At 37.6% G+C, this 8243-nt stretch overlaps 1 protein-coding gene across 1 annotated transcript in view; it reads right to left on the minus strand.

Moving 5' to 3' along the window:
- The window catches only part of LOC101862164 (acetylcholinesterase-like), a 91318-nt gene that overhangs the window by 77911 nt on the left and 5164 nt on the right, over positions 1-8243 (minus strand). Inside the window, exon 2 of the mRNA XM_035973790.1 lies at positions 3173-3785. The gene's annotated coding sequence lies outside the window, so the exon portion shown is untranslated. The remainder of the gene's footprint in view (positions 1-3172; positions 3786-8243) is intronic.

Genomic DNA, 8243 nt, shown 5'->3' on the forward strand with positions numbered 1-8243 from the left:
AGAAGAAGAAGAAGAAGAAGAAGAAGAAGAAGAAGAAGAAGAAGAAGAAGAAAAAGAAGAAGAAGAAGAAGAAGAAGAAGAAGAAGAAGAAGAAGAAGAAGAAGAAGAAGAAGAAGAAGAAGAAGAAGAAGAAGAAGAAGAAGAAGAAGAAGAAGAAAGAAAGAAAGAAAGAAAGAAAGAAAGAAAGAAAGAAAGAAAGAAAGAAAGAAAGAAAGAAAAAGAAGAAGAAGGCATTCTAATATTGTTGTTCCGTCTAATATTTGGTTGCCTGTGTTATTTCTATTAGACTCACGTTATAAAAGATGTAATTTTAATGTTTAACCATCCATCGACAGAATTTAGGTCTCTCGGAAGGGGGACTACTTCGTCCCTTCCTACCAGAGCCAACCTGAGTTGGGACTGATACAACACCCCAGGAGACAGACAGAAATACTCCATCGGTAGTCTCTGAGCGGGGAGGAGGGGGGGGGGTTCAGTCAGTTCTTTTCTTTTCTTAATAAATTGGAAGGAACATGTAGGAAATTGTGGAGTTCAGCTTGGGAGGGCGCTAGGTTTTACGGAAGTGGGTTTATTTCCCTTGGGCATTGTCTCCCCCTCTGGCAGGTTCCGTCACTTCCGGGTGACTGTTTGTTCATTGACGACTAGAACTAACGAGGAGTTGGAGTCTCGAAATGGCAGCTCATGATTTTGGGGACTGAGGGTTTGGGGGCTGGAAAGGGGGGGGGGGCAAAAAAGGGCGGGGGTGGTTGTGACATTTTTGTGTGATGTTAGTTGTTTTGTTGTTTTTTGGTGCCGGTGATGGTGGTTTTGTTGCTGTTCATTAGGTTGGGTTGGGTTGGGTTTTTTTTGTTTTTTTTCGTTGGGTTTTTTTTGTGGAGGTTTTTGTGTGGGGTCATTTTTTTGGGTGTGATAATTGGTGTCGGGTTTCATTTCAGAGCTACATCTTTGATTCCTTTCTGGGTCTGATTTTCATGTTCTAAAGGGTTTTCTTTTGTTTAGTGTGTGTGTGAGGTTTTTCTCTTGTTTGTTTGTTGGTGTTTTACGGAACTATAGGGTGTAACGGATGATGGGTCGATTGGTGAAAGGTAGTGGATGTGGTTCTGTAACGTGTGAGGGTTTTGGGATTAGGTAGTAGATTTTTTCTCTTCGATTTTTATTTCTTTTTTCATTTATTTATTTATTTATTTATTTATTTATTTATTTATTTATTTATTTATTTATATATTTATATATTTATTTATTCATTTATTTATGTATTTATTTATTTATTAGGGGGGGAATTCTAGAATAAAAACGCAAAGGATGGACGGCATGACGACCTTAATAAGTGACACATTCATGTTATCCCGCACCAACACCCAGCACCCAGTCCCCTTCTTGTTTTAAAATTTCTTCCATACTTCATTTTTATTTTTACATTTCGCCCATGTTTCTTCATATCTTCTATAGCATTGCAGTGCTTCTTCTTAATTTCATCTACATTTCTACTATATGATTCTTCCTATGCGTTTCCTACATTTCCTCCTTATTTTATTCTAGATTTTGTCAATATATATTCTAGATTTCTGATTCCTTCTTCGCTTTTACCATTTTTATTTTTTATTCTTTTTATTTCTTGCGTTATTTCCCTAGCTTGAGAGTTTGTGTAAACTGAATATTTACATCTTTTATGCAACGATTTTCAGTATGATCCTCATAGAAATGTGTTCTTTAATGAGCATGAAAGATGTTTAACCTGCAGAAAAATGCCAGTTTCTTCACTTTCATTATTTTGACGAGCGGTTGATTTCAGCACACTGCCTCACAAATACCTCAGTTGCAAATCGAGGCCAATAGCACACAAATTAATGGCTAGTGTAGACAGACATAGGAAGAGATGGGAGTGGAGAAACAGACAGAGGAAGATTTTTTTTAAATCTTTTTTTTTAGGGGGGGGTCGGAGAGACAGACAAAGTAGAGGTGGGATGGAGAACCAGACACAGAAAGAGATAGGGTGCAGGGAATCAGACAGAAGAAGGGTAGATATAAATATAGATATAGATAAAGATAGAGATTACATAAAGATGCAATAAGAATATAGATTATATAGATATATAATATTTAGATACAGATATATGTATTCCTGTGTATCTCTCTCTCCTTCTCCACCCCCCCCCCTTTTTCTCTCTCTCTCTCTCTTTGTCTTTCGCGATCTCTCTTTCTCTCTCTCTCTCTCTCTCTCTCTCTCTCTCTCTCTCTCTCTCTCTCTCTCTCTCTCTCCCTCTCCTCTCACTCTCTCTCTTTTTTATCTGTCCGTTCTTCACTTTCACAATCTCTTTTTCTCTCTCCTGTATCCACTTGATTGGTCACTTTACGATAATATAACGAAGACAAGACTTGGCACACGCAGACAAAAGATAAGCTCATGTTCGAAAAGGTTAAAGGGGGGGGGGGGGGGGTGCTACACCACCAAAGTCAAGATTCGGCTCAAAATTATGGAATTTGAGTTGTAGGCATTTTTAGCTTCCTCAGCCTCTCCTACAACTATTTCATTGCATATGAACCCCACAAAACGTATTTTTTCCCATACCGGGCATGTTTGTCCCCGCCATTTCCTCATAAAGTCAATATTTTATTTTTCTTTATCGGTCGTTTTCTCAAAACGCGACTTTTCTCTATACTTTTTTTAATAACTCCACCATTTTCATCCAATCTTCATGAAATTTTCACAGAATGAAGAGAAAATGTAATACTAAAAATTTTTCTGTTGAATTTTTTATATATGGAATGCATTTTTGTTGGTGGTGTATGGAGTGTGGATTTTCACGGATTTTTTGCAAACTTGAATGCTACCTCAGGAAAAAAATTCATTAAATATTTTCTAATTCGTTTAAGAAAAAAACAACAGACAGATTTTTAGATCTAATGTTTGTGAACACGCATGCAAAAAAAAACCCCAATCAATTTCTATAAGCGATAAGAGCGGTATTCATTACGTAAGACGTGTAAACAAAATCCAATATGGCCGCCGTATCCATGGAAACGAAACTTTTTTCTCAAATTTGATTGCGAATTTTATTACTCTTTATTATGCTTGTTATATGTGCAAAATTTGGTAAAATTCGATCCAGTAATAAGCGAGATAGCTTTCAGGTGTAGCCCCGCCCGCTTAAGGATGGACAACTATACTCACCAGCTGCTGAAGCAATAACAGTTTGCCAATCAGTCACTCGTACAAATCCAGGCAGGCTCATAGACTTGGACAAATCAATGGAAACGTCAAAGAGTTCTTCCACACAGAACTATAGAATATTTTCTTTCTAAACTCGCTTGCAAATTTTGTTCTATTCGATAACAGCAGCAGCTCATGTGGGGGCCTACTATACCGAGTGAACTGAGTGTGGGGGGTTCTGATGGTGTGATGAGGTGTGATTATTTTGAGCCACTCTCAAATTCTACGAATGAATGGCGAACAGTAAGCTAGCTCCTGTTGACGTCTTTTGGAGTGAAAAGTGTGAGTTGCTCTCATCCCCTGCTGCGAAATAAAAACCAGGAAGAACAGGTCACGATTTCTTCGCACTAGAAACAGATCGGAAGTCAACGGTTAGGGAGGGCATCGTTTTCGGTTGTTAAATTGCTCTTTATTGGATTTTTTGTGGGTATTTGTTTGTTTTTGATATTATGGTTTTTGTTTGTTGGTTTGTTTGTTTGTCTGTTTGTTTTTTCTATTCTTTTTCCGTGACCTGATTGTCAAATGATGACGTCAGATTTCCTCTTGGTATAGCCAGTTCCAAGGATTTTTTTCTCTGCAACGAGAGGAGAAACATAAAACAATAAGATGATGGATATAGTATGATAATGTATGGCAGAAGTCCCAAACTATAGTGTGTAAAAAAATCCGTGGCGCTACGTATCCTCAAATATTTCGGCAACGAATGAATCAGTGCCACCCATACTTTGTACAGCAGTTTGTATCGATTTATCTTACCTTAATTATATTTTCCCACACCAATTGAGCTAGATTAAACAACTTTTTCTCGTAAATTCATATACAATACTATAAATCTCCGTCACGCGGAAAAGCTGTAAACTTTTTTAAATCTGTAGAAATCATTGACTAGAATTTGATTTTTTTTGTAAGCATTTATAAAGGAATTTTCTAGAATATAATGTACAGGTGTTTGAAATTCATCGGTTAAGACACATTGATATAAGTCATTGTGCAAAAGTTGGAGAAGCTATGTTCAAGAGTTAAGGAGATATTAATTTATTGATAATAAGTTGCGCCACGAATTTTTACCGCGCACTATATAGAATTTCTCGAGGGCCGCTGGAGGTAGAGTCAGGGTGGGCCTTGGATGCCCCAAGTATTCACACTTTTACTGAAAGTTCTACTAAGAGTTCACGGGACTTGCTACACAACTCATCATCATCATCATCATCCAGTGCCAGATCTGCGACAGACATCGACGATCATGGTTCTCAATTCATCCTTTTGCTCGGATGCTCTCAAAAAAAGCTACGTTTCCCTGATCTTTTCCTGTTACCCATTTGTTTAGGTTTCCTAAGTATGTTGTTCTGGGCCTACCCCTGCCTCGCTTGCCCTCAATTTTGCGACTCAACTACGTTAGATATAACAGTGCGTTTAAAAAATCATGACGCAATTCATCTTCCACTATTGCTTTAACGGGTGAACCAAAGTCACCCATACTTCGCACAGCAGTTTGTATCAATAATATTTTTCCACAACAATTGAGGCAAGACTGAAATATATTTCTCCATAACTTTATACAGCATGGCGTCCGTGGCCTAGTGGTTAGGCTCTCGGACTCGCAACCGTAAGGTCGTGGGTTTGAATCCCGTCAGGGGCCCGACGTTGTGTCCTTGGGAAAGGCACTTTACACATATTTTCCTCACTTCACCCAGGTGGGAATGGGTACCCGGCTACATACAGTGAACGATCTTGTCAGTTTGTTAGTGTTTGAGCACATAATCATGCGCTATACAAATACTATTTATTATTATTATTATCATTATTATTATTATTATTACATAGAATACTACATATTTCTGTCACGCGGGAAATGGGATTGTTCACAGCACTTCCAGGTTCTCAGCCAGATTTTGCATACGCACATGGCCTACGTCAGAGCTAACTAATGACACTTTTTTGTTGCTAAACATATTTTAAAAATTGATTTCATAATGAAAATGAACACCTTTTCGCACTAAAAGTTCTCAAATCATGCGCTCAAAAAGCAGAATGTCACGATTAGAACAAAAATGATGGACTTCCTTTCAAAAGCCATTGCTGTCCCAGCTGTTCACACCTTTTAAACTCTGTAGAAACCAACAACTGGAATCTTTTAACAAGTATTTATTAGGAATTTTCTAGAACAAAGCTAACAGCTGGGGTCAAAAAGTATCAATACGTTAAGACAGATTGATAAAAGTCGATGTCCAAAAGCTGGAAAATTTATGTTCGATAGTTTTGGAAATATTTGACAGTAAGTTGCGCTACGAATTTTAGACCGCACTATAGAGAATAATATTTAAAGAAAATAAGGAGAAGAGATAGGGGCGATAGACGGTGGACAGAAGAAGCACACCACACCAGATCACCCACCAATCAACCGTGGTTTTTAGCAGTAACCAAGCACTGTATTGATTGTATTGCACCATATTTATGGTTTACTCTCCCGTCAACACAATTTATTATTTTAATAGTCAGGCTACTTTGTCTCTTTCTATCTGGGCAAACCTTTGGTGAGTGGGATACAACATCTCAGCAAACAGACCGCCTGGGATGCTCGACACCTTAACTCATAGAGGTCACGCTTATTCGACAAACCGTAAAGATGCGCTGTTCTGGGGCATGATTTTCCTTTTTTCAAAGGGATCTTTCGTTTATGTTTTCCCTATCTGAAACTTCAAAAAGTATGCAACAATATGTGAGGCAGCGTGGTGAAATTAGGCCCTCGTCAAAACAGTCAAAGTGAAGAAACTGGCTTTTTTTCGCAGGTTTGTGAATTTTTATCGAATTTTCGTTTCTTGACTCAGCACTTTTCATGTCCATTAAAGAACACCTTTCAGTGAGGATTTCACTGAAAAACAATTATTAAAGGCAGAACAATGTAAATGTTTCAGTTTCCACGGACTCTCAAGTTAAGGAAAAAACTCGTCTTTGGCGACCATTTTCTCACTAACTTTATCACTAAAACCAGGCGATCCCCAACCCCTATAATCGCAAATATCTCAACTTCTACTCGTGATAAATGGGTGGGGGGTTTTCATGAAAAGCAAGACAAATGACACGCTTTAAATTATACTAATAATTCTACATTCCCCAATATTGACGAGCGCCTGATTCCATAGCGTCGTGACACATTAGGTATGTAATGAAAAGAATACAAATTCATGTATCTAATAATATGTGTATGTGCGGTAGTTCCAAATGTGGCTGAATATTCACTTTGCTGTGATGCTGATCGGACGTATATGTCCGTTACGTCCTCAAGCAGTTTTTCAAAAGTGGGAAAAAAGGACCAAATTATCTATATTACGTCTGTTTACAATTAGAGTAATTGCAGTTGAGGGAATACTCTACTGGCTTAAGTTCTGTCTTCCAGGAGAGAGGGAGTGATATTACAGAGTGTAAGATTAAGAGACTGTGAAAAGATAGGGAATTAAGAATGTTGTAATCGAGGTCGATCTTGTCTTTCAGAGGCAACTCACCGTCTGAGTAGGGTATAGTACAGTACCCGAGGAGACAGATAGAGATGTTCGATTAATTTTAAAAAAGAAGTACAGGGTGATCGTTAAAAAACTATACTACTTTTTTTGTTAATATTTTCCTCCACTGAAGTTTTGCTGTTTAAATTTGTACACAACATTTGGAAGTCAAAAGGAATTTGTCTGAGATTCGTTTTAGATAAATCCACAGAATAGTTTTGCTCTACATAGCGCGTAAAAAAGTAGCCTTTTTCAGCTGTCCCCATTTTTGTAGCACGACGCACTAGTTGGCATTAGACTACCACTAAAAAATCACAACGATTGCGCAATATTCCAAGCTACAGTTGTGTAACAGGCCAACAGTAGTTTGCAGATAGTTTTCTAAAGTTTCCTTTGCCTGCTGGGGTCATGGTTAAGTTTAGAAAAGAGCAGACAGCTTTTTGTATAGAAACTTTTCTTCACCACCAACTCATTTCGTAAGTTTCGCACAAGGTCCGGAAATGATGTTAAAGTGCCTTTATGTCAAGGGTGGAAATAGTCCATCAGTTAGGACCTGTAGAGAATCAGAACTAAACATTCCCAGACAAAACGACTATTTCAGGTCAATCACACACCGTTGGCACCCATTTAAATGTCATCAGGGTGCAGAATTCAGTAGATGAGCCCCATGAGACGTCTCTCCGTAGACAATGCCAGCAGCAATGACTTTCCTATATTTCAACGGTCTGCATTCTCAAGGCAAATCTTCATCTACGACTGTACCATTTTTCTTTTCGCGAAGCTATCAGAGTACAGCAATGTGTTCATGATTTCTCGACCGTCTTGAAAAGCGTGAACATTTCCTCTATGACATTTGGTACCTTGGCAAAACCCATAATCACCTTTCAGGTTATATCAACTCCACAAATTTTAATGCTGTCTATTTGGGCAACTTCATCCCCCCCCGTGTTGTCTCTAAAAACAGCTCCATACTGTAAGGTGTACTGTAACAGTGTGTGTGACTTTGATTTCTCCTGGTTGAGTGGGTCCTTGTGTTTAGCCACCACTGAACATTACGAACGACGTGTTAAAATGTGCCGAGTCTAAAAGGAGGACATACAGACCATTGATTCTCGGAATTCCAGAATTCCAAAAAAAAATATTTTGTTAAACTCCATAGAAGAAAAGAAATATTGTTTAAAGGTTACAGGGATAGAAAAATTAAAATTTTAAAATACAAAGAAAGGAAAAAACAAAACCAATCATTTCATAACTTCACTTACAAGATCGTTTAAATTGGTACATTTTGCATATTATTATATAGGTGGTTTTTATAAAAAGCCGTTTTCGTTTTCGAAAATAAGTTTCTTCTTTGTGAATTGTATGTACAAAAAATTCCTTATGAATGAATTAATTATACATGTTCCAAATTACAAAATTCTAGTAAAAATATTTTGTGCGAAATATTTTGAAACAAAAGTTGTACAGTTCTGTTGCTGGGTTTTTGTTTTTGTTTGTTTGTTTGTTTGTTTGTTTTTTTTTTTTATCAGCCT

The sequence above is a fragment of the Aplysia californica genome, unplaced genomic scaffold, assembly GCF_000002075.1.
Source record: "Aplysia californica isolate F4 #8 unplaced genomic scaffold, AplCal3.0 scaffold00030, whole genome shotgun sequence".
Lineage (NCBI taxonomy): Eukaryota > Metazoa > Mollusca > Gastropoda > Aplysiida > Aplysiidae > Aplysia > Aplysia californica.